General features: G+C 51.2%; 1 protein-coding gene across 2 annotated transcripts in view; it reads left to right on the forward strand.

Moving 5' to 3' along the window:
• Window positions 1-26450, forward strand: part of MAP6 (microtubule associated protein 6) — a 65434-nt gene that overhangs the window by 10257 nt on the left and 28727 nt on the right. The gene's annotated exons all lie outside the window — the stretch shown is intronic.

The raw sequence follows: 26450 nt of genomic DNA on the forward strand, positions 1-26450 counted from the left end.
CACTGCCATGTGCTGAGTGTCATTGGCAGGCTCATGTCTCCTACTGACCTCTGATTAGCAGACAGTGTGTACTGCAGAGCAGGAACCGGGGGGTCTCTGCACCGCAGTATATTTCAACTGAATGTGCATCCAAGGACACACATCCAGGTGTAATTGTTGTTGGTGGAACCCCTTCCCCACCCCTGCAATTGCCTGGTCACGGTTTCACTCTCTGCGACCTTGATTGTTACGCCCTTTGCCTACACTGTGACCTGGTGGTCCTGGATGATGAGACCACTTCCTGCTACCCTGCACCAAATACTCAGCAGTGAGGGACACTCACTTCAGGAGACTCTGCGATCTCTTCCCAGATTTCAGGTCCATGAAGGAGGAAGAGAAAACATATCATGCTGGGGGAAGAAGAGAGCGAGGGGGAGATAGTAGAACAGTATGTGAGTGTGGAGGAGAGAGCAGCACAGTATGTAAGCGCAAGAGAGAGCAGCACAGTATGTGAGTGTGGGAGAGGAGAGCAGCGCAGTATGTGAATGTGGGGGAGAGAGCAGCACAGTATGTGAGTGCGGGGGAGAGAGCAGCGCAGTATGTGAGTGTGGGAGAGGAGAGCAGCGCAGTATGTGAGTGTGGGGGAGAGAGCAGGGCAGTATGTGAGTGTGGGAGAGGAGAGCAGCGCAGTATGTGAATGTGGGGGAGAGAGCAGCACAGTATGTGAGTGCGGGGGAGAGAGCAGCGCAGTATGTGAGTGTGGGAGAGGAGAGCAGCGCAGTATGTGAGTGTGGGAGAGGAGAGCAGCGCAGTATGTGAGTGTGGGAGAGGAGAGCAGCGCAGTATGTGAATGTGGGGGAGAGAGCAGCACAGTATGTGAGTGCGGGGGAGAGAGCAGCGCAGTATGTGAGTGTGGGAGAGGAGAGCAGCGCAGTATGTGAGTGTCGGAGAGGAGAGCAGCGCAGTATGTGAGTGTGGGGGAGAGAGCAGCACAGTATGTGAGTGCGGGGGAGAGAGCAGGGCAGTATGTGAGTGTGGGGGAGAGAGCAGGGCAGTATGTGAGTGTGGGGGAGAGAGCAGCACAGTATGTGAGTGTGGGAGAGGAGAGCAGCGCAGTATGTGAGTGCGGGGGAGAGAGCAGCGCAGTATATGAGCACGGGAGAGAGCAGCACAGTATGTGAGCACGGGAGAGAGCAGCGCAGTATGTGAGCGTGGGAGAGAGCAGCACAGTATGTGAGTGTGGGGGAGAGAGCAGCACAGTATGTAAGCATGGGGGAGGAGAGCAGCACAGTATGTGAGTGTGGGAGAGGAGAGCAGCGCAGTATGTGAGCGTGGGAGAGAGCAGCACAGTATGTAAGCATGGGGGAGGAGAGCAGCGCAGTATGTGAGTGTGAGGGAGATAGCAGCGCAGTATGTGAGTGTGGGGGAGAGAGCAGCGCAGTATGTGAGCACGGGAGAGAGCAGCACAGTATGTGAGCGCGGGAGAGAGCAGCACAGTATGTAAGCATGGGGGAAGAGAGCAGCGCAGTATGTGAGTGTGGAGGAGAGAGCAGCGCAGTATGTGAGTGCGGGGGAGAGAGCAGCGCAGTATATGAGCAGGGGAGAGAGCAGCGCAGTATATGAGCACGGGAGAGAGCAGCGCAGTATGTGAGCGTGGGAGAGAGCAGCACAGTATGTAAGCATGGGGGAGGAGAGCAGCGCAGTATGTGAGTGTGGGGGAGAGAGCAGCGCAGTATGTGAGAGCGGGGGAGAGAGCAGCGCAGTATATGAGCAGGGGAGAGAGCAGCGCAGTATATGAGCACGGGAGAGAGCAGCGCAGTATGTGAGCGTGGGGGAGATAGCAGCGCAGTATGTGAGCGTGGGAGAGAGCAGCACAGTATGTAAGCATGGGGGAAGAGAGCAGCGCAGTATGTGAGTGTGGGGGAGATAGCAGCGCAGTATGTGAGTGTGGAGGAGAGCAGCACAGTATGTGAGTGCGGGGGAGAGAGCAGCGCAGTATATGAGCAGGGGAGAGAGCAGCGCAGTATATGAGCACGGGAGAGAGCAGCGCAGTATGTGAGCGCGGGAGAGAGCAGCACAGTATGTAAGCATGGGGGAGGAGAGCAGCGCAGTATATGAGTGTGGGGGAGATAGCGCAGTATGTGAGTGTGGGGGAGAGAGCAGCACAGTATGTGAGCGTGGGAGAGAGCAGCACAGTATGTAAGCATGGGGGAGGAGAGCAGTGCAGTATGTGAGTGTGGAGGAGAGAGCAGCGCAGTATGTGAGTGCGGGGGAGGAGAGCGGTGCAGTATGTGAGCACGGGAGAGAAAGCAGCACAGTGTGTGAGTGCAGGGGAGAGAGAACAACACAGTATGTGAGCGCAGGAGAGAGCAGCACAATATGTGAGCAGGGGGAGAGAGCAGCACAGTATGTGAGTGCGGGGGAGAGAACAACACAGTATGTGAGCGCAGTAGAGAGAACAACACAGAATGTGAGTGTAGGAGAGAGCAGCGCAGTATGTGAGCACAGAGGAGATAGCAGCGCAATATGTGAGGGCGGGGGAGAGAGCGCAGCGCAGTATGTGAGCATGGGGGATAGAGCAGTGCAGTATGTGAGCGTGGGGGAGAGAGCAGCGCAGTATGTGAGCGTGGGGGAGAGCAGCGCAGTATGTGAGCACGGGAGAGAGAGCAGCGCAGTATGTGAGCGCAGTGGAGATAGTAGCACAGTATGTGAGCTTGAAACATAGACTGTAGGGACTATCATATGGTGTAGGGTGGTGGACTGTGTGTGTATTGTGTCATGCGTCTTTTGGAAATACTGTGTCATGTAATGTATTGTGATAAGTATTCTTAGTATAAGGTAGGATGTGATCATGTAAGATATAGTGTTATCATACAGGTAGTGTAATGTAAAGGGATGTAGATAGTTGACCGTAGGGTAAGAGAGAGTTAATGTTTGGGACTAGCCCATAACGGGAGGGGTTGGTGTTAGGAAAAGGTTTGGAGTGCAAGGTGAGCAGAGCCATGAAAAGGCTGACTAACAGTGAGAGGAGACAAAGGTTCTAAAAATAGTACGATCCTGAAGAAAATGTGCCAGAAAGAAACAGTGAACGAAGTAGAGTACACCTAGGCATGAGACCCGGAGCTTGTAACGCAGAAGGTAAAGGGCCTTAGCAGGACTGAGAAACGGGGACTAGTGAAGGGTCCAGTGGGGGAGATCCAGGCTCTTTATAGACCGTCCCTTTTACTTGGGTCCCCAGGGCCATGGAGCAGGTCGCTGCCACCGTGACCACCCCTTTAACGACGACCGGACCTGGTACTGAGTACCCCTAGGCCCTGGCGGGCATTCCATACCTACGATAAAAATTACAGACGTCTTTATTTTTTGTAGGTGGGAAAACTTGCAAAATCGTCAGTGTATCAAATACTTACTTTCCCCACTGTATATGAGTAGTTTTCAAGAAACAATGCTAAACATTGTCCAAAAAGGACTCTAGGATTAGAGTTAGGGAGTGTTTAGGATTCGGGTTACATTCAGAGCTTTGATTAGGGCTAAGGAGAGATTGGGTTAGGATTAGTGCTAGGGCAATTTTATTTATTTAATGGCCTGCGGCTTGATGGATGAACGCTCTGTAGGAAAATCGATCTTGTGCAAACCTAGGTAGGTCCACCAGGGTCTTCTTCGATAGGGCTAGAGTAAGAAAATTGTTACATTTAAAAAAAAAACACCCCAAAAAAGTAAAAAAGGCATAGAAAAACAAAACCTTTCTATTTTTTAAAGCCACTTTAACAGGCAACTAAGTGAGTTAGGAACCCTAGTTCAAAATGTGTAGATACAACATAGTTAACAAAAATAAATAATACACATGACATAAATAATCAGAAAAATATGGTAACCATAAGATGACAAACATATACAGTACATCCATAAGGCAAACAAATAGGAAAAATTTCTGGGGTAGGTTAGAGGTGCCTTTTCTGACAAGTTCCAATGCGTTTCGCTGCTTACAGCTGCTTCATCAGGGGTGCACTGTCTATGCTACATGCCTAGTATATATGGCAGCAGTTGGTCTCATCAGAATAAGGGGCAGCAGCTGCGTAAAGAAAAAAGTTGTTCCCAGTTTGCGCATTGAAATGACAGAGGATATGACATGTGCCTTACACCAGCACACATCGGTGGAACACACAGAGGTTCCGACCTGATGAGAACAGGAAGTGACGTGTGCGCTCCACCTGAAAAAGCCAGCGGAACGTACAAGAGATGTAATGCAAATTAATAATAGTCAGTCGGACAAACAAGAAAACATTAAGACATGACAATGGGTAAGTATAGGAACATAGACAAAGGTAATAAAGATGTTATTACAGTAGTGATACTTAACATGCTCTGTTAAGGTGTTATCCGAGCACCCTCGGGTGCTAACCGAGTTACTTCTGCATGCTTGAGTAATATATTCGAGTCCCGGCGGCTGCATGTCTCAGGCTGCTCAGATAGCTGCAACACATGTATGGATTGTCTGTTTGTTAGATGGCTAACCACAGCAACCAGGCCTACCTAATACTATACTAATTCAGTCCTGCAGAATTGATGTAGCGCCCCTTTAAGTGTACTATGCTGGGTCCACTTTCTCTGATGATGTGAAGTGGACACGTGACCGGCGTCGGGCTGGAGCACCCTGGGCCCACCAGAGAAAATCATTCTTGGGGCCCACTATGTAACTACATAGAAATAAATACAAGACCACCAATTGTGTGGTAAAATGCCCTAATATCAGGGTATAATATAAGGTAGTTCATGTCTTAATTATGTAGCGGGGGTTGGGGTAGCCCCTCTCATAGAATATAATGTAGCCTCCCTCATAGGGTATAATACAGCACCCCACAATATAATGCAACCTCCTCATAAGGTATAATGCAGCCCCCTCTCATAGAATATACTGTAGCCCTCTCATAGGGCATAATGCAGCTCCCCTCATATAGTATGATGTAGCCCCGAGAGAATAATGCAGCCCCCCACATATAATATAATGTAGCCCCCTCAGAGTATAATGCCAACCCCTCATAAGGCAGCCCCCCCATAGAATATACTGTAGCCCCTCATAGGGCATAATGCAGCTCCCTCTCAGAGTATGATGTAGCCCCCTGAGAGAATTATGCAGCCCCCCACAGAATTATAATGTAGCCCCCTCATAGGGTATAATGCAGTCCCCCTCCACCATCATCATTGTTCTTCCCCTCCACCATTGTACTCATTACCACCTCCATCATTGCCTCCTCCCCCACCACCATTGTCCTTTCCTCAACAACCATCTTACACCTTTACACCACAACCATAATTGCTTTCTTCCCCACTACCCCATCATTGCCCATTCCACCACCTCCATCATTGCCTCCCCCACCACTGTCATCATCATTGTGAGTTGCCCACCTGGGCAGTGGGTTACTCTGTACTGGGTCTGGTCGCACTTAAAGCGGATGTCACGGTGGCTGCGACTCGGTCCGTGGCCCTGGGCACTCAATTAAAGGGGAAAGGTCTTTAAAGGGCATTTTGGAATAAAGTCTATTCGTGACGCCACCTGTGGTTCTCGGTCAGAGGGACCGGCGCTGCTTAAAGGGGTCCTCTGGGGTGATGTTGTTGCAGCAAGATGGTGACGCTTCCCACAGGTGAAGCAGGGTCCCCAGGGCTCCCAAGGTGTATAGGCAAGGATGGTGTATGCCGGCAAATAAGTGGAGGACACAGAGTTGTAAAATCTTTACTTGGTTTACTGGTGGTAGCAGCCCAGGGTACCAGGAACAGGTGGTGACGTGGTCCGGCCGGCCTTGAGGCAATAGTGGATCCCTCTCCCAGGTGAGGTCAGTAAGCCTTCCTACTCGCGCTAGTATGCGAGGTACCTGCTGCCTGTAACTTGCTGGCAAAGTCCTCTCCCTCCTGTCCTGGGACAGTTACCTGTATGGTGCTGTATGAGCAATTTTATAAGGTCTCTATCATTACCCGGGCTCTTCAGGTGCTGCTTCACCTTCAGGTGTAGTGTGAGCAAATCACATACAGTTCTATGGCCTCTGGTTCTGCCGTGTGTCCTAGAGTATGCCACAGCCTCGGGCTCCCGGTGCCCGGTTCCTGTGCTTCGGCTCTGAGGGTGCCCGGTCACAGTTCCCCTCTGAGTCCCTTTCCTTCTCCACTCTGCTCCTTTCCTCAGTAGCTCCACCATTTTCAACCCCTCGGGTTCACTTCCTTTCCCTGGAGCTGCAGCTCAGTCCTGGCTGCACGGCTCTACTGTCTGCACTCAGTTCCAGACTTCCTTCTCCTATGGTCTCCCTGGACCAACTGTCTCCTACGGTCTCCCTGGACCAACTGTCTCACTCCTCCTCCAGACCAGAACACTTAAAGCTGGGGAAGCTCCCCTGAATCCGGGTCCTGAGCTCCCCCTTCTGGCCTGGATTCAGAATGTGTTGAGTGTGGGTGCGTTACCTAGTATCCTAGTATCCTAGAATCCTTCTTGCCTCCAAGCATGATATCGCCCTCCCCGAAAGGAAGGCAACATCACTGTACAACCGGTTATCTGGGGTGTTACAATTGCCTCCCCCACCACCATCATCATCGCCTCCTCCATCACCACCATCATCATTGCCTCCTCCATCACCACCACCATCATTGCCTCCACCACCATCATCATCATTGCTTCCCCCACCACCATCATTGCCTCCCCCACCACCATCATCATCATTGCCTCCCAACCACCATTGGAGCGCCCCCTACCACAGGGCCACCGAGTCCTAAGTACCGGGTCTCCCTTCTGGCTCTGTCGATGTCACGGTGGCTAGACCCCGGCCTGTGACCCTGTTAAGGGGGATCCAATAAAGGAATAACAGTTCGATGTGTGGGTGGTGATGATGTTATGGTGCGGTGCAGGTCGCAGTAAATAACGAGGACACCAGGTTGCAGTCTCTTTACCTCTTTACTGAAGGCTTCAGGATCCTCAGTCCGGAATACGGTTAACCGGGCTGCGCAAGTCCGGCCGGTCCGATGGCCCCTCCAGAGTTCCCTTTGCAGGTGGAAATCTGTGCCTACCTTCTAGCGCTTGTGTGTTGTGGTCCTCCCCTGCTGTGCTTACGGGATAGTCCCAACTGTTGTGTCTGTTTCTGAAGTTCCCTCACAACTCGATTATGATGTTCTGCTTCGTCCCCCAGATCATATGGCTAGGACGCACCCGTATGACGGGTAGGCTCGGAGTTCTTCCGGGACCCTAGAGTCGCCCCTCTCCAAATGTTGCCCCCTATGTCTTCTTAGGTTATTTGGGTGAGACAGCCCGCCTATAACTGACTGTCCTGCCGTAGGTTTGAAGTTAGGCCTGGAGCTCTATACTTCCTCGGCGTTTCCGGCCAACGGCTGCGCGCCTCAGTAGGATGTTGCCTCGACTTACAGCACGACTCCTACTGGTGTTTCTCCTTGTTGCGTTGATCTCGTTTCTCACCCTCCTCAATACACCTCGCTTCTTATCCTTTCTTCGGGCACCGCCGCAAGGAAGTGCAGGCGCGATCCCTTTACGTTCTCTCTAGTTTGCTAGGTCTCTGCCAGGATCCCACTCCTGACAAGGACCCCCCTGAGTCTCTCCCCGCAACACCCTCTGCCACAGGATGTTGCCTGTTCGATTCCCAGTCAGCTTCTTTTTAACTTCCTGTCTAACCCCCAGTTTTACCAGACTGTGAGGAGTGGCCTAATACATAGCACCCTTAGCTCCCCCTGGAGGCCAGACTGTGAAGTGCATTGGTGTCTGTGATACCTGGTCAGGTGAACTCCTTCAGTGCCATCAGACGTACCATCACTCCCCTTAGCGGCGGAGCATCAGTACTGCAACGACCAGGACTCTGGGGCGCTGCACTTCCCCCCGGTTAAATCCAGTACTCCTGGACTGGGAAGAAACAACAATACATGTCAGCAAAAAGACATACAATTTTTGAAATACAATAAACAAGTAAACTTTTAACAGCGCTTCCCTTTATGGGAGGTGAGGACACTTGAACGTTACAAACATGGTTAAATACTTTTAAATAACATACTATAACTAACTTTTTCTTACCCAACCGGGTATTCTACTAAGTGCAAATTTTTGAACAATAATTTAACGTTGCCTTTAAGGACGTACACACTGAATCCACTAAAGACCTTCTTATAAAACACTATAAGGCTAATCAACTTTTCCTTCATTTTCCACCTTTACATCTGCAGGACCGCCTGTCTATCTGCCCCAGGCCTACTGCCTCTCGTTCTGTTGCAGGACCGCCCCTTTCCACCCAGGCCTTCTGCCTTTCTGCTACTATACACAGTATAGACCGTACCATCCATCTCTCAGTTCAGGATCACCGAGCCATCTCTGTATGGCTCCTAGGAGGACTCACCAACTAACCCCGTACGGGTTCACTTCCTGTCCTCATTCTCTAACACATTATTAAACATTCCTTACAATTAACTAGCTAACTACATATAACTGCTACATGTCAGCATTACTACTTCTTCTGTTAAAGTATCATCATTCTCTAAGTGCTATCGATGGACGTCCCCTTTAAGAAGGGACCAAGTCTCTATGAGGTAGTGCAACTTCTCAAGCTGCAAGTCCGTATGCAGTAAGGACTCCGGTGCTGTTTCCAGGAACAGTTTCTTCGCAAAGAGTCCTTTTCTTTGTAAAACCAGTAGAGGGCACCTTTAAGAAGGTGCAAACTATTTACAATATTTGTAATCATGCAGTGTTCAGGCTCCTGCAGTTCTTTTAACAATGATAAAACAGGAAACAAAAAAACAAAAGCAGAAGAAGGGATCCCGGGTAAACAAAGGGATCCCTTTAAGAGTAACCCTGATAGGGTTTAAAGCAGCAAAAAGCAGGGAAACAAGCAGTTAACTATTTACATATCCATGGCATCGAGGTTTACTCTCGCTCTGGCGGCCGTAGCTCCGCATAGACCTCGCTCGGCAAGGTGATCGGCGAGATCGGGGCCTTTAAGAAGTGCTCCATACCCGTGGCCCGATCCCAGGGTGTAAGGCGCCGGAGTCTATAGGTCCCAGGGAGAGGGGGTAACGCGTCGGGGCCTATCAGCAGGTCCTTTGCTGGCGAGGCAGGGTCATTCTTCATACCTGCTTCAGATGCGGTCCCTCCGGTGCCGATCTGCTCCGTCTCCGCTGGGATCTGGAACGCTGGTTGCAGGGCCTTGCGCTGCGGCGTTGTCATCTCCGTTTGCAGCATCTCGCTTTCCAGCAGAGCCTTGCTTTCTGGCTTCGGAGCGCTGGAACTTCTTTCTTGCTCCGGACCAGTCGAGGCTGCCGACAGACGTCTGATGAGGCTCCCGATGAAGGTCTTCTTCCACCCGGCCTCAGTGCTCAGCTGCGTCCGCAGGAGTTGTTCGCTGAGCTCATCCACTCCGGCCGGCAGGAAGTCAGTATCAGCAGTGGAGGCCTGGTCACGGTGTCCCTCCGGGTAGCTGGGGGAGTCCTCTGCTCCGACCCCACGCTCCGGTTCCAGGCAGCTTGCCATGGCGTCCTCCACGTGGTTCGCTTCTTCTTCCTCGTCCTTTTCCCGCTCTCTCCTTCGTGGGCGGTTTCGCTTTCTTTGCCTCCGCCCTCCATTAAGGATCAGGAGGCGGATCTCGGCTGCTGACGGACACGTCCGCAAGGGACAGAAATACTTAGACTGGGCGGCCATTGTCTTTCGCGCTCTTCTGTTTGTTTACGCCCACTTCACGCCCCTCTTCTTCTCCTGCGCTCTCCTTAGCGCTGCAATGGCGGCGGTTTTAGCGGGAACTTTTGGCGGCAAGTAGCGATGCACAGTCTTTGCAATAAGTCACAGTCCAAGTATAATAAATCACAGTTCCAAGGCACACATGACCCGATCCTCGGGCTTAAGTAGATCCTGTTCGTGACGCCAAGTTAGAGCGCCCCCTACCACAGGGCCACCGAGTCCTAAGTACCGGGTCTCCCTTCTGGCTCTGTTGATGTCACGGTGGCTAGACCCCGGCCTGTGACCCTGTTAAGGGGGATCCAATAAAGGAATAACAGTTCGATGTGTGGGTGGTGATGATGTTATGGTGCGGTGCAGGTCGCAGTAAATAACGAGGACACCAGGTTGCAGTCTCTTTACCTCTTTACTGAAGGCTTCAGGATCCTCAGTCCGGAATACGGTTAACCGGGCTGCGCAAGTCCGGCCGGTCCGATGGCCCCTCCAGAGTTCCCTTTGCAGGTGGAAATCTGTGCCTACCTTCTAGCGCTTGTGTGTTGTGGTCCTCCCCTGCTGTGCTTACGGGATAGTTCCCACAACTGTTGTGTCTGTTTCTGAAGTTCCCTCACAACTCGATTATGATGTTCTGCTTCGTCCCCCAGATCATATGGCTAGGACGCACCCGTATGACGGGTAGGCTCGGAGTTCTTCCGGGACCCTAGAGTCGCCCCTCTCCAAATGTTGCCCCCTATATCTTCTTAGGTGATTTGGGTGAGACAGCCCGCCTATAACTGACTGTCCTGCCGTAGGTTTGAAGTTAGGCCTGGAGCTCTATACTTCCTCGGCGTTCCGGCCACCGGCTACGCGCCTCAGTAGGATGTTGCCTCGACTTACAGCACGACTCCTACTGGTTTTTCTCCTTGTTGCGTTGATCTCGTTTCTCACCCTCCTCAATACACCTCGCTTCTTATCCTTTCTTCGGGCACCACCGCAAGGAAGTGCAGGCGCGGTCCCTTTACGTTCTCTCTAGTTTGCTAGGTCTCTGCCAGGATCCCACTCCTGACAAGGACCCCCTGAGTCTCTCCCCGCAACACCCTCTGCCACAGGATGTTGCCTGTTCGATTCCCAGTCAGCTTCTTTTTAACTTCCTATCTAACCCCCAGTTTTACCAGACTGTGAGGAGTGGCCTAATACATAGCGCCCTTAGCTCCCCCTGGAGGCCAGACTGTGAAGTGCATTGGTGTCTGTGATACCTGGTCAGGTGAACTCCTTCAGTGCCATCAGACGTACCATCACTCCCCTTAGCGGCGGAGCATCAGTACTGCAACGACCAGGACTCTGGGGCGCTGCACCATCATCATTGCCTCCATCACCATCATCATCATCATCGCCTCCCCACCACCATCATCATCATCGCCTCCCCCACCACCATCCTCATTGCCTCCCCCACCATCATCGTTGCTCCCACCACCATCATCATTGCCTCCCCCACCACCATCATCATCATCTTTGCCTCCCCCACCACCACCATCATCATTGCCTCCACCACCATCATCATCATTGCCTCCCCCACCACCACCATCATCATTGCCTCCCCCACCACCATCATCATCATCATTGCCTCCACCACCATCATCATCATCGCTTCCCCCACCACCATAATTGCCTCCCCCCACTCACAGCCACACACATGCAGGTAGGGACATACAGCACACACACAGCTGCACACACGAGGCAGAGACACACAGCACACACACACACGCAGGCAGGCAGAGATGCACACAGCACACACAGACACATACACAGCCGCACACGCACAGGCAGGCACCCACTCACCTCTCCGCACGTTCCCAGCAGCCGCAGCACATCCCGGCAGCTTCCTCTCTGAAACAGCCGTGCTGAGTCAGACAGGAAGTGCCGGGCAGGAAGGAGGACGGCATCGGATCCCTGAAGATCCGCTCTGGTCCCAAGCTGCAGGGATCGCAATCAGGTGATTGCGGCCCTTTAGGGGCCCACCTCTGTGGCCCCCATTCAGCAGCGCCAGCGGGCAGTGTTAGCCTCAGCCTGCAGCTAATGCTGCCCGCCATTAAAGTGAAATGGTATTCACTCCTCTCCACGCCCATGGGGGTGTGGGGAAGCGTGAATATTCATTTTTCTTTAGCAGCGGGGACAGGCTTCTGTCCAGCTGCTGCTCTCTGGCACCAGGAGGGCCACCCTGACTCAGGGGCCCCATAGCACCTGGGTGTGCTGCTATTAGTGACATGCCACTGACTGGGAGGCCCCTGGAGCAGTGGGGGCCCTAGGCAGCTGCTGGCCAATATGCTATCATGTGTCAGTGCCTGGGCCCACCGGAGAATCCTCCGGTTCTCCAGTGGGCCAGTACGACCCTGCACATGACAATATTGACCCCTTTCTGTCATCCAATGTACTATCCCGCCCATGTGACCTGGGACTTAATAACCAGTGATGGGATAGTACGTCATATGCGATCAGCAGCACTCACAGGGACAGCGCGGCCGATCGCGGCCGGGTGTCAGCTGATTATCATAGCTGACATCCAGCACTATGGTATGTGCCAGGAGCGGTCACGGACCGCTCCCGACACTTTAACCCCCGGAACACTGCGATCAAACAAGAGGGAGCATAGGCAGCATCAATAGTAAAAAGTTGTTCACACTATTCAAACACTCTGTTTGACAAGTGTGACCAACCTGTCAATCAGTTTTCCAAGCGATGCTACAGATCGCTTGGAAAACGCTAGTGTTTAGCGGGAATACGCATGTCAATTCTGCATGCATTTTACCCGCTGCACAGTTGCGGAATTTCCGCGGCAATTCCGGACGTGTGCACATAGCCTTAAGGGCATGAAAATTCAAAGTTGGAAAATTGCCAAGTTTTCAAAATCTTCGCAAAAATTTCCGTTTTTTTTTTCACAAATAAAGGCAAGTAAAATCGAGGACATTTTTACCACTAACATGAAGTACAATATGTCACGAGAAAACAGTGTCAGAATCACCGGGATCCATGGAAGCGTTCCAGAGTTATAGCCTCATAAAGGGACAGTGGTCAGAATTGTAAAAATTGGCCCGGTCATTAACATGCAAACCACTCTTGGGGGTTACGGGGTTAAACTTTGCAATATATTATCAGAGAAATCTGTTTCTTTCTCCTCCGGGATTGATTTTCACTCAATTCACAGGTAAAATGTGTAAAATCTGTATTCAGTAAAGACAGATTATTTACATTAATGAGCTGGAGATTACAGTTAGTGCTTTTAAAATTCTATAGGGAGGGAGGAGCTAGTGGAATACTCGGACATTCCACTGCAAGTTCCATAGAACTTTAGAAGCACCTTCTAGCTCAGAATTGGGTCTTTTATTACAGATAGATAATATCTATAATATTATACTACATGGATGATTATGGGTTCTGCATTATACTACAAGGACGACTATGGGCAGTGCATTATAGTACATGGATGACTATGGGCAGTGCATTATAGTACATGGATGACTATGGGCAGTGCATTATAGTACATGGATGACTATGGGCTGTGAATTATACTACATGGATGACTATGGGCTGTGCATTATACTACATGTATGACTATGGGCTGTGAATTATACTACATGGATGACTATGGGCTGTTCATTATACTATATGAAGATAATGGGCTGTGAATTATACTAATATGGAGGTGCCTTATACTGTATGGAGGACTATGGGAAGTGCAATATACTATGTGGAGGACTATGAGGTGAGCATTATACTTCTGCTGTGGGGCACTTTGACTTCTATGTTCACCCCTTGTGAATAAAATGGTTTGTTTTTTTTGTAATCTATATTAAAGAACAGCGGCAGAATGTTGTACATATATACCAGGATGGGGGACATGTATACCAGGCTGGGGGACATGTATACCAGGATGGGGACATATATACCAGGCTGGGGGACATATATACCAGGATGAGGGACATATATACCAGGATGGGGGACATGTATACCAGGATGGGGACATATATACCAGGCTGGGGGACATATATACCAGGATGAGGGACATATATACCAGGATGGGGACATATATACCAGGCTGGGGGACATATATACCAGGATGGGGGGCATATCTACCAGGATGGGGACATATATACCAGGATGAGGGACATATATACCAGGATGGGGGACACGTATACCAGGATGGGGGACATATATACCAGGATGGGGGACATATATACCAGGATGAGGACATATATACCAGGCTGGGGGACATGTATACCAGGATGGGGAACATATATACCAGGATGGGGAACATATATACCAGGATGGGGGACATATATACCAGGATCGGGACATATATACCAGGCTGGGGGACATATATACCAGGATGAGGGACATATATACCAGGATGTGGGACATATATACCAGGATGGGAGACATATATACCAGGATGGGAGACATATATACCAGGATCGGGACATATATACCAGGATGAGGGACATATATACCAGGATGGGGGATATATATACCAGGATAGAGGACATATATACCAGGCTGGGGGACATATATACCAGGATGGGGACATATATACCAGGTAGGGGGACATATATACCAGGATCGGGACATATATACCAGGATGAGGGACATATATACCAGGATGGGGGACATATATACCTGGATGGGGGACATATATACCAGGATGGGAGACATATATACCAGGATGGGGGACATATATACCAGGATGAGGGACATATATACCAGGATGGGAGACATATATACCAGGATGGGGGACATATATACCAGGATAGAGGACATATATACCAGGCTGGGGGACATATATACCAGGATGGGGGATATATATACCAGGATAGAGGACATATATACCAGGCTGGGGGACATATATACCAGGATGGGGGATATATATACCAGGATAGAGGACATATATACCAGGCTGGGGGACATATATACCAGGATGGGGGACATATATACCAGGATAGAGGACATATATACCAGGCTGGGGGACATATATACCAGGATAGAGGACATATATACCAGGATGGGGGACATATATACCAGGATGGGGGACATATATACCAGGATGGAGGACATATATACCAGGATGGGCGACATATATACCAGGATGGGGGACATATAATATTGCATTTTTTATTATTTCTGACAGCCTTTTGTCTGCTGATCTGGTTCTGGTGACACCCAGAAGTTCATCAGATATCCAGAACTAGACGTTCTGCAGGATTATTTGGACTGGGGCTATAAGCTTGCGAGCAGGGACCTCACTCCTAATGTCACTGTTTAAATTGTCTTAACTTGTACTGAATTTATTGTCTGTACATGTCCCCGCTTAATTGTAAAGTGCTGCGGAATATGTTGGCGCTATATAAATAAAAATTATTATTATAAAATTATTATAGGCACCATCATTATGTCCAGGACTGTGTACACTAAACTCCACCAGCACTGTGTATACAGTGATTAGGAAGGCAGAGATGCTAATAAACCATCTCTGCCTTCTCTGTAAAGAGTCGGGATGTCTCTACCGATACCTTTCGCGATCTCCGTGCAGCAGCAGACTCAGCAGAGAAGTTTCAAAATGTCTCCCATGTAGACCCCTATAGGTGGCGAGAGAGAGAGAAAAATGTTCTTCCTATTGGAGGGAGCGTTGCCCTAAACAGTCACCACGATCCGGATCTCCACTATAGGATCAGCTCCTTCCTTGATATGGGGTCGGACAATTTGCTCCCAGTCATATTCATTCAATCTGAGACAAATCACCAATTTATTCCCATAAACCTGACACTTTATTTTCTGCCATCTGTTCAGAGCAGTTGTGTTGCCAAAAGCAATTAAATCCGTCACAAAGAGAAGAAAAGTCACAATTTGTAGCAGGAAATTCGCCCGCAGACTCCAGTTGGTTGCATCTCCCAAACCTAAAGTGCATTTCTGTGTTTATGGTTCCGTAAGTTTTTTGTTTTTATGAAGTTTTTGTTAACTTTCATCACTTTCCAAAATACTTTATTTCTGCATCATTTTCAATATGTTGTCTATGAATGAAAACCTTTTTTTGTGCTGCTTAAGCAACGGCAGAGTATTGAATAACATCTATGACAGCCACCATGCCCCCCCCTCAGCCTCGATGCCCCCACTACAGCCACGATACCCCCACATCAGCCACTATGGCCCCACATCAGCCATAATGCCCCCACATCAGCCACAATGCCTCCATGACAGCCACTATGGCCCCATGTCAGTCACTATGGCCCCACGTCAGCCACTATGGCCCCACATCAGCCATAATGCCCCCACGCCAGCCACAATGCCTCCATGACAGCCACTATGGCCCCACATCAGTCACTATGGCCCCGCGTCTGCCACTATGGCCCCACATCAGCCATAATGCCCCCACGCCAGCCACAATGCCTCCATGACAGCCACTATGGCCCCACATCAGTCACTATGGCCCCACGTCAGTCACTATGGCCCCACATCAGTCACTATGCCCCCACGTCAGCCATAATGCCCCCACGCCAGCCACAATGCCTCCATGACAGCCACTATGGCCCCACATCAGTCACTATGGCCCCGCGTCTGCCACTATGGCCCCACATCAGCCATAATGCCCCCACGCCAGCCACAATGCCTCCATGACAGCCACTATGGCCCCACATCAGTCACTATGGCCCCACGTCAGTCACTATGGCCCCACATCAGTCACTATGCCCCCACGTCAGCCATAATGCCCCCACGCCAGCCACAATGCCTCCATGACAGCCACTATGGCCCCACATCAGTCACTATGGCCCCGCGTCAGCCACTATGTCCCCACATCAGCCACTATGCCCCCACATCAGCCACCATGCCCCCATGGCAGCCACAATGCCCCCACGACAGCCCCCATGACAGCCACTATGCCCCACCACAGCCACTATGCCCCCACGACAGCCACAATGCCCCTACGACAGCCACATTGACCCCATTACAGTCACCATGCCCCAACAGCCACAATGACCCCACAACAGCTACAATGCCCCCAGGACAGCCACAATGCCACCACAACAGCCACAAAACCCCCATGACAGCCACAATGCGCCATGATAGCCCCTGCATGTCTTGGCTTCTGATGCATCCTACCCGTGTTTGTCAATACCACGGTGCTGCTGATGCTACCGACGGCGGTTGTGGATCCAGTGGTAGAAATATTTGTAACACGAAGTGGAAAACCTCTCTATGCCTGTGCCAAAACCGGGAGACTAAGCGCAAATTACAGTGGAGTGCCCCATAGGGCCGTGGGTTACTCGGTACCGGGTCCGACATGGCAGTTTTTAAAGGTGAAGGTCACGGCAGTAGTGACCCGGTCCGTGGCCCTGGGCATCCATGTAAAATGATGGAATAAAAGGGGAAAATAAAGTTTATAATGGATTTTGGGAAAATGTTCGTGACGCCACCCGTGGTGCTCGGCTATAATAGCCAATGGTGCAGTCATATCCTCTGGGGCGATGGTGGTGCAGCAAAGATGGTGCAGCTCTCCATGGATAGAGCTAGCCCCAGGGCAGATGTAGAGTTAAGTGTTAAGATGGTGGTTGTGATTATGCCGGGCAGGTGATGCAGCAATGACTCAAAGGATACAGCAAGGTGCAGTTTCCACTTTTACTTACAGTTCTCCAGTCCACAAACACCAGCGGGATGCTGTGTTCTCCGGGTCATTAGTCCAGCAAACTCCCAGGTAAATTTGGGATGCACCTTTCCAGGACTCCTTTCTTATGCCTTTCTCTGGCCGTCTCACTAAACTTGCTTCCACTTCTCCTGCCCAGCGTCGCATCTCACCCACAGTGTCCCAAGTCTGCAGCCACGAACCTGGTCGGGCGACCTCCTCTGAGTCCTCTGGATTCTATCTGGCTGCCTTTTTGGCGAGTTATGAGTGGATATGGCTGTGACTCTTACAGACACCACAGCCTCTGGTTTCTTAGCTGAACTTGAAGCTTTCCACTGTCGGGGCATATCCCTGATTGCGACCTGGTCCGTCCACCTGGCGATGGTCAGTGTGGATTCAGGTCCCACGGTTGGTTTCTGCACTTCCCGTGCCCCTAGGACCCCTTCTGTTCTCCCGGGAGCTTCTTTCTGTCTCTCCCTCACACTTCTCTCTTCATGCTGTCAGGAGCTGCAGATCCGCACGTCTGCTCAGCTCCACTTCTCCTCACACTCCTCTCTGCACTGTTCTTCCCACCTTCTAAGCTGCTCCCCTTTTTCCTTCCTACCCCACCCGCTCCCACCACCCATTCCTATCCAGTCTGAGTTGAGGCCATCCTCCCTAAGGGTTCGCCCAGATGCCCTGACTGAACTGGTGTGTGTTGGATGTGAGTGTTAGGGTATGTGCACACGTCCGGAATGCAAGCAGAATTTTCCTGAGATAAACCTGAGGTTTTCCGCAGGAATTCTGCATGCGTTTTTCAGAGTTTTTGCGCGTTTTTAGCGTGGATTTTGCGCGTTTTTTTGTGGATTTTATGCAGATTTTTTTGCGTTTTTTTTCCAGACACTTCAAAATAATGGGAAATCCGCAAAAAAAGCGCAAAAATAATGAACATGATGCTTCTTTTCCCGCAATGCGTTTTTTTTTGCCCCCCCTTGTTAAACACAGCATGTCCGCGGGCTGGAACATAGTAAAAACAGGTGTTACAAGGAAGCTTGCAATTAATTTTTGGACATGCATGTCAACAGGTAGAACAAGTAAAAACATTTCTTCCCTTTATGGGAGGCACTGTTAACTTAAACATTGTATTAACATAATATGACTATTAAACAGGGAATAGAACATTGACACTTCTTCAATTAAGCATTAGCATACTTTCAATAAAACAGCAACATACTGGATCTACAGACAGTAAGACATCAGTAAAACATTTTTCCCATTAAGTGCAATTCTTGACAAAGTTCGACAAGCTTTAGTGGGACCCCCATCTGGGGCATCCCTCCAGTCAGTGTGCTATGGGGGAACCGTCCCAACCCCCCACGAAGGCTCTGGACGTGACTGCAGAGCATAGCTGGTCTCCACATAGGACCACATCTTCGGTCACGCCAGACGGTTTTAGTTCTGTGGTACAAGATTAAACAAGAAAGGTTCTACCCACACTGAATATGTGAGGTCAAACCAATAAGAGGCACTTTAAGAAGTGCTAACTATATACAGGCAGTTTTGATCATTCACCGTTCATGATCCTATTGTCTTTCAATCTGGTTATCAATAAAGGCAACGTTCAAACGTTTTACAGTTTGCTTTCTTATTTCTGGAACAGTTTACTTTCTTTTCCAAGGCTGCATCTGAAGACAGCCGCTCCCCGGCCAGGAAAACTCTAGGTCATACCTTACCACAGGGACATCATACAATGCCAGGATAGTTGATTCCACCACAGGGGTCTGAGTGGCTTGCGTGCGCTGGGTGACTGGCTTGGCTGCGCTTTCAGTGGTTGGGGCTGCTGCCTGGTCCGCAGCTGTTGGTTTCTCTGACATGGAGGTACATTTTTGAACGTTCAAAACATACCACTCCTTTTTCTGATGAAGGGCAACCACCACCTCTTGCCGGAATGGGCCTTGGTCAATGCGTTTGCTCTTACGGGCTTGGGCTTTAGCCTGCAGGTTCCTCTTCTCCCTCTCCTCCTGCCGTGCCCTCCTTTCTGCATCATATTTTGCTGCCCGCTGCCTGCGATATTCTTCCCACGTGATGGCCAGGGTTTCCCCCTGGAGCTCAATCATATCAGCCCTCTGGGGTCCCCCTTTAAATACCACCGGCTCAGCATGCACCTCCTGAGGTCCACTCGGTGTCAGTGGGGCTGGCATCTCGTCTAAGATGTCTGGCCTCTGGTTCCAGGACGCATTTCTGGACACCCAGCCAGGCCTAGGGGCTGTCGGGGTAGGAAGTGGGCCTGCTAAAGTGCCAGGGCAGGGTCGGTCGCCGGAGCGGGGTCGGTCACCAGGGCAGGGTCGGTCACAGTACCTGCTACTGGTGTCTCACCGATGCCGGTCTCCTTCTCTACTGCGGTTGGAGACGTTTACCGCAGAACAGGACGCTGCTCCTCCAGATTAATCTTCCGCAGGACTGATTTCCACCTGCTCACTGCCACCAGCTGAGTCTGCATGAGCTGGCAGGCCAGCTCCTCCACCTCCACGAGGTCTGGGTCCATCGCAGGCAGCTGGTACAGGTCTTCCGAGTCTCAGCTGGGGGGATTCTCCGGTTCCACCCTTACGCACCGACGCTCGCTCGCCTCTCTCTGCCATGGCGGTGCCCGAGTCTGCTCCTCCGTCCGTGAAGTTCCCCGCGTTTTCTCTGCACCATGCCCGTCTTCGTGAGTGGGTCATCTTTCTTGGTAGGCGGTTTCTCTTCCTCTTCCCGCTATTCCGGGCCAGGAGGCGGATCTCCCTGACCGACGGGCCTGATCCTTCTGCATCGTACTCCTTACATTGTGCAGGCACAGCTTTTGCACTTTTCAGGAACACAGTCCAAAACAGGCGCACGGGACCTGATGTTGTGGGTCGGTCCTGTTCGTGACGCCAAGTTGGAGCGCCCCATAGGGCCGTGGGTTACTCGGTACTGGGTCCGACATGGCAGTTCTTAAAGGGGAAGATCACTGCAGCAGTGACCCGGTACAAGGCCCTTGGCGTCCATGTAAAATGATGGAATAAAAGGGGAAAATAAAGTTTAGAATGGATTTGGGGAAAATGTTTGTGACGCCACCCATGGTGCTCGGCTATAATAGCCGATGCTGCAGTCAGATCCTCTGGGGCGATGGTGGTGCAGCAAAGATGGTGCAGCTCTCCATGGATAGAGCTAGCCCCAGGGCAGATGTAGAGTTAAGTGTTAAGATGGTGGTTGTGGTTATGCCGGGCAGGTGATGCAGCAATGACTCAAAGGACACAGCAAGGTGCAGTTTCCACTTTTACTTACAGTTCTCCAGTCCACAAACACCAGCGGGATGCTGTGTTCTCCGGGTCATTGGTCCAGCAAACTCCCAGGTAAATTGGGATGCACTTTTCCAGGACTCCTTTCTTATGCCTTTCTCTGGCCGTCTCACTACACTGGCTTCCACTTCTCCTGCCCAGCGTCTCACCCACAGTGTACCAAGTCAGCAGCCATGAACCTGGTCAGGCGATGTCCTCTGAGTCCCCTGGAATCTATCCGGCTGTCTTTTTGGCGAGTTATGGGTGGATGTGGCTGTGATTCTTACAGACACCACAGCCTCTGGTTTCTTAGCTGAACTTGAAGCTTTCCACTAAGTTGGGGCCGGTCCCCTGACTGTGACCTGGTCCATCCACCTGGCAATGGTCAGCGTGGATGTGGCTCCCACGGGTGGCTTCTGCGCTTCCCGTGCCCCTAGGACCCCTTCTGTTCTCCCGGGAGCTTCTTTCTGTCTCTCCCTCACACTTCTCTCTTCAGGCTGTCAGGAGCTGCAGATCCACAGGTCTGCTCAGCTCCACTTCTCCTCACAGACTCCTCTCTGCACTGTTCTTCCTGCCTTCTAAGCTCCTCCCCTTTTTCCTTCCTACCCCACCCAATCCCACCACCCATTCCTTTCCAGTCTGAAATGAGGCCATCCTCCCTAAGGGTACACCCAGATGCCCTGACTGAACTGGTATGTGTTGGATGTGAGTGTTAGAGTCCTGGGTAGTGCCCCCTCCTTACCCGAGAGTGGGATACCACACCTCTGGATGAGGTGCAGTATCTCTGTGGCGACTGGACCCCAGGGACGCCACAACAAAATCATACCAAAGAATACCATTATACAATGCATAAAATAATGGCACTACAGTTTCCAAATATCTGAGCCATAGTAAATAGCTGTTAAATAATACCGCAATACACTAATAAGACCACTGCAATATGTCCAAATATCTGAACTACAGTATATACTACCTAAATAATACCGCCATACAGTGCACTTAGAAGACCACGGCAATGTCCAAATATCTAAGCTACATTAGTGCACCGAGGCACTGCAGTAAATTACCCTGAAGTGGGAGTAAAAGGCCCCAAAATGTCAGAAGCCCCAGGGCGGATGTCCGCAGACAAGCATGCCTGCATGGCGACAGGTATCACAATAGCCGGAGTGCTGCAGGTTGTTGACCCCTGGTCCATCGCATTTGTCCCTGTCTAAGCCGCCTTCATACCTTCCCATAGATTACAGGGGAGTATGAGACACACATGGCACAATGTCTGCACCCTGATCAGCTTTTTTTTTTTCATACATTTTTTCTTTTCGTCTTTTTCCTTTTTCCTTCTTTTCCCCCATATGCCGGTGATGACGGAGGGTGGGAGCCGGCAGCCTGTGCGGCAGACGATGGCACAATACAGAGAGGTGGAGCCTCGAGAACAAAGAAGCCGGAGAGATGGGGGATAAGGTGCAAGAAGAGGACGGAAAACCCAGCGATGGCTCCGGCTGCTGCTCACACCCAGCAGCTCAGAGCGGCGCTGCAGGCGATCACAGCTGCACTTTGGTCTTAACACCGGAGATGTCATGTGCAGATCTGATCATCTATTAGAGGGGATTTTGTAGGATTTATGGGGAAGGTGCGGCGGGGGCTGCAGAATATTCCATTAATATCACCGGCGCATGGATTACAAATAGATTCCGAGTGCTCACCACTCACAGACATGACAGTACCCTCCCAGCATGGCAATCAGAGGGTTAATCCTCCCCTCCCAATAGGTTACTGCCTGTTAGTCTTCTCTGTAATTCTGGTGATGTAACAGGAGGTTCAGGATGAACAGAGTCCAACATACAGTAGATAGATCAATGCTGCAATTCTAAAGGGGTCTTCCTAAATCTGACCAATTGTTTTCCAGTCCGGGCATCAAAAATTAAATATAATGATCACACCGGCATAAAGTATAATGTATCAGCAGAGGCGCCTTCCTGCCCATAAACTCGTCCCACGTTACTCAGCAGAGGAGCAAAAACTGCACAAGGTGCAAATTGTGGGAGAGATTCTGCAGAGGAAAAATAGAGATTCTTTTTTCTTCCCCCAAATTTTTTAAAATCTTGTTAGAAATCTTTTTAATGTCATTATAGTAATAAACCAAGAAATCAGATCACGGCCCGAAAGGGGGAGCAAAAATGGTGGATCCGGGCCCTCGTGTTTCATTGCAAACTCTGGACATTCCATTCCGCACCACAGGGGCTCAGAGGGGATCAGAAGGGCTCCGCTTCCTAAAGGTACCGTCACATTAAGCGACGCTGCAGCGATAGCGACAGCAATGCCGATCGCTGCAGCGTCGCTGTTTGGTCGCTGGAGAGCTGTCACACAGACCGCTCTCCAGCGACCAACGATGCCGAGGTCCCCGGGTAACCAGGGTAAACATCGGGTTACTAAGCGCAGGGCCGCGCTTAGTAACCCGATGTTTACCCTGGTTACCAGCGTAAAAGTTAAAAAAACAAACAGCACATACTCACCAGCGCGTCCCGCAGCCTCTGCTTCCTGACGCTGACTGAGCTCCGGCCCTAACAGCACAGCGGTGACGTCACCGCTGTGCTTTCACTTTCAGTTTAGGGCCGGCGCTCAGTCAGTGTCAGGAAGCAGAGGCTGGGGGACGTGCTGGTGAGTATGTACTGTTTGTTTTTTTAACTTTTACGCTGGTAACCAGGGTAAACATCGGGTTACTAAGCGCGGCCCTGCGCTTAGTAACCCGATGTTTACCCTGGTTACCAGTGTAAAATATCGCTGGTATCCTTGCTTTTGCTGTCAAACACGGCGATACACGGCGACCTAGCGACCAAATAATGTGCAGACCTTCTAGCAGCGACCAGCAATTTCACAGCGGGATCCAGATCGCTGCTGCGTGTCAAATACAGCGATATCGCTCCCTAGGACGCTGCAACGTCACAGATCGCTGGCGACGTTGCTTAGTGTGACGGTACCTTAAGGGCTCAAAGGGGATCACAGGGGCTCCGGGTCCTAGGGGCTCAGAGGGGATCAGAAGGGCTCCGCTTCCTAAGGGCTCAAAGGGGATCACAGGGGCTCCGGTGTAACAGGCCAGATTATACCCCCAGGCCAGACTATACCCGGGGTTAAAGTGGCCTAGGCTAGATTATACCCCGGGTATACTTTGGCCTAGGCCAAACTATACCCCGGGGTATAAAATAGCCTAGGCCAAAGTATACCCCTCCAGGCCAGATTATACCCCCCAGGGTAAGCTGAGGGAAAGCTGCTCATTCTTCTAGGTCACAGCTCCCCCTCCCATCGGGCACTGCTCCTTTTCAAGCTCCTCCACCTCTGGTGACGCCAGGGATCTCCCTTTCTAAGCCCCACCCTCTCCCTATAGTCACATGTGACATGAAATCTTCAGCCCTGCTCGTGCCAGCTCGTTGTCTTGGCGCCTTGGATATGCTTGGAAAAGGGCTTTGTATACCTAGGGGGCACTGACGAGCACTGAGGGGTGGGTGGGGAACCCCTTTACTGGTTGCTATGGGATATAGCATGATCACTCTATCCTAGCAACGCCTTGAATACGCTTGAAAAAGGGGTTTATCTACCTTGGGGGCACTCTCGCAGCACTTAAGGATAGGTGGTTAACCCCTTAGGTGGTTGCTATGGGATTTTACATGACCACTTTATCCTAGCAACGGCTTGTATACGCTTGGAAAAGGGGTTTATCTACCTTGGGGGCACCCTTGCAGCACTGTGGGGAAGCCGGGGAACCCTTTTACTGGTTGCTATGGGATTTTACATGACCAATTTATCCTAGCAACGCCTTGTATACGCTTGGAAAAGGGGTTAATCTACCTTGGGGGCACCCTCACAGCACTGCGGGGTGGGTGGGGAACCCTTTTACTGGTTGCTATGGGATTTTACATGGCCATTCTATCCTAGCAACGCCTTGGATACGCTTAAAAAATGGGTTTATCTACCATGGGGGCACCCTCGCAGCACTGCGGGGAAGCCGGGGAACCCTTTTACTGAGGAAGGAAACAGCACAAAAATTCAAAAGCTGACTTAGGCCATAGTATACCCCCGGGGGATAAACTTTATACCAGGGGGTATAAAATAGTTTTTATAGTATTTCTCTAGGCCATAATGTTATCACTTCACTGTTTTTCTCACCCTATTGCTTATTTGTTGAAAAGTGTCAGTTTGGTTTCTCAATAAAATGTTGAAGCATTAAGTAATTCTTGTGTATATCACTCAATGCAAATGATTTCATTGGGGTATAATATGAGCTGAGAGGTATAAATTGGGCTAGGCAACTTTAACCCCAGATTAGTTACATAATCTGGCCTGGAGGGGTATAGTTTGGCCTAGGCTATTTTACACCCCGGGGTATAGTTTGGCCTAGGCCATTTTATGCCTGGGTATAGTTTGGCCTAGGCCAGTTTATACCCCGGGGTATACTCTGGCCTAGGCCAAATTATACCCGGGGTTAATCTGGGACGGGGTTACTTTGGCCTGTTACACCGGGTCCTAGGGGCTCAAAGGGGATCACAGGGGCTCCGCTTCCTAGGGGCTCAAAGGGGATCACAGGGGCTCCGGGTCCTAGGGGCTCAGAGGGGATCAAAAGGGCTCCGGGTCCTAGGGGCTCAGAGGGGATCAGAAGGGCTCCGGATCCCAGGGGCTCAGAGGGGATCAGAAGGGCTCCGGATCCCAGGGGCTCATAGGGGATCAGAAGGGCTCCGGGTCCGAGGGGCTCAGAGGGGCTCAGAAGGGCTCCACATCCCAGGGGCTCAGAGGGGCTCAGAAGGGCTCCGGGTCCGAGGGGCTCAGAGAGGATCAGAAGGGCTCCGCATCCTAGGGGCTCAGAGAGGATCAGAAGGGCTCCGCATCCTAGGGGCTCAGAGAGGATCAGAAGGGCTCCGCATCCTAGGGGCTCAGAGGGAATCAGAAGGGCTCTGGGTCCTAGGGGATCAGAGGGAATCAGAAGGGCTCCGGATCCCAGGGGCTTAGAGGGGCTCAGAAGGGCTCCACATCCTAGGGGCTCAGAGGGGATCAGAAGGGCTCTGGGTCCTAGGGGCTCAGAGGGGATTAGAAGGTCTCCGGGTCCTAGGGGATCAGAAGGGCTTCGTGTACTAGGGGCTCAGAGGGGATCAGAAGGCCTCCGGGTCTAAGGGTCTCAGAGGGGACCAGAATGGCTCCGGGTCCTAGGGGCTCAGAGGGGATCCGAATGGCTCCGGGTCCTAGGGGCTCAGAGAGGATCAGAAGGGCCCCGGTTCCTAGGGGCTCAGAGGGGATCAGAAGGGCTCCGGGTCCTAGGGGCTCAGAGGGGATCAGAAGGGCTCCGCGTCCTAGGGGCTCAGAGAGGATCAGAAGGTCTCCGGGTCCTAGGGGCTCAGAAGGGATCAGAAGGGCTCCGCGTCCTAGGGGCCCAGAAGGTACCGCATCAAAGGGGCTCAGAGGGGCTTCGCCTAACGGGCTCAGATTACTCGGTATCACAGGGGCTGAGAGGGGCTCCGCATCACAAGAGCTCAGAGGGGACCAGAAGGGCTCTGCATCACAGGGGATCAGAGGGGGCTCTAGGTCCAAGGAGCTCAGAGAGGTTCTGCGTCACAAGGGCTCATAGGGGCACAGCATCAGAGGGGCTCTGCGTCACGGGCTGAGGAAATCCACCTCAGAGGGCCTTCACCTACAAGGGGCTAAGAGGGGCTCCGCGTCACAGGATCTCAGAGGGGCTCCATGTCACAGGGGCTTAGATGGCTCTCCCTCACAGGGGTGACACAAGGATCCCTATCCCCTCTGTCCAATATCGGTCACTATTGACTGCTGCATTTGAGGCTGTAGACGGCCGGGATTAGAGATAACT

The sequence above is a fragment of the Ranitomeya variabilis genome, chromosome 3, assembly GCF_051348905.1.
Source record: "Ranitomeya variabilis isolate aRanVar5 chromosome 3, aRanVar5.hap1, whole genome shotgun sequence".
Taxonomy (NCBI): Eukaryota; Metazoa; Chordata; class Amphibia; order Anura; family Dendrobatidae; genus Ranitomeya; species Ranitomeya variabilis.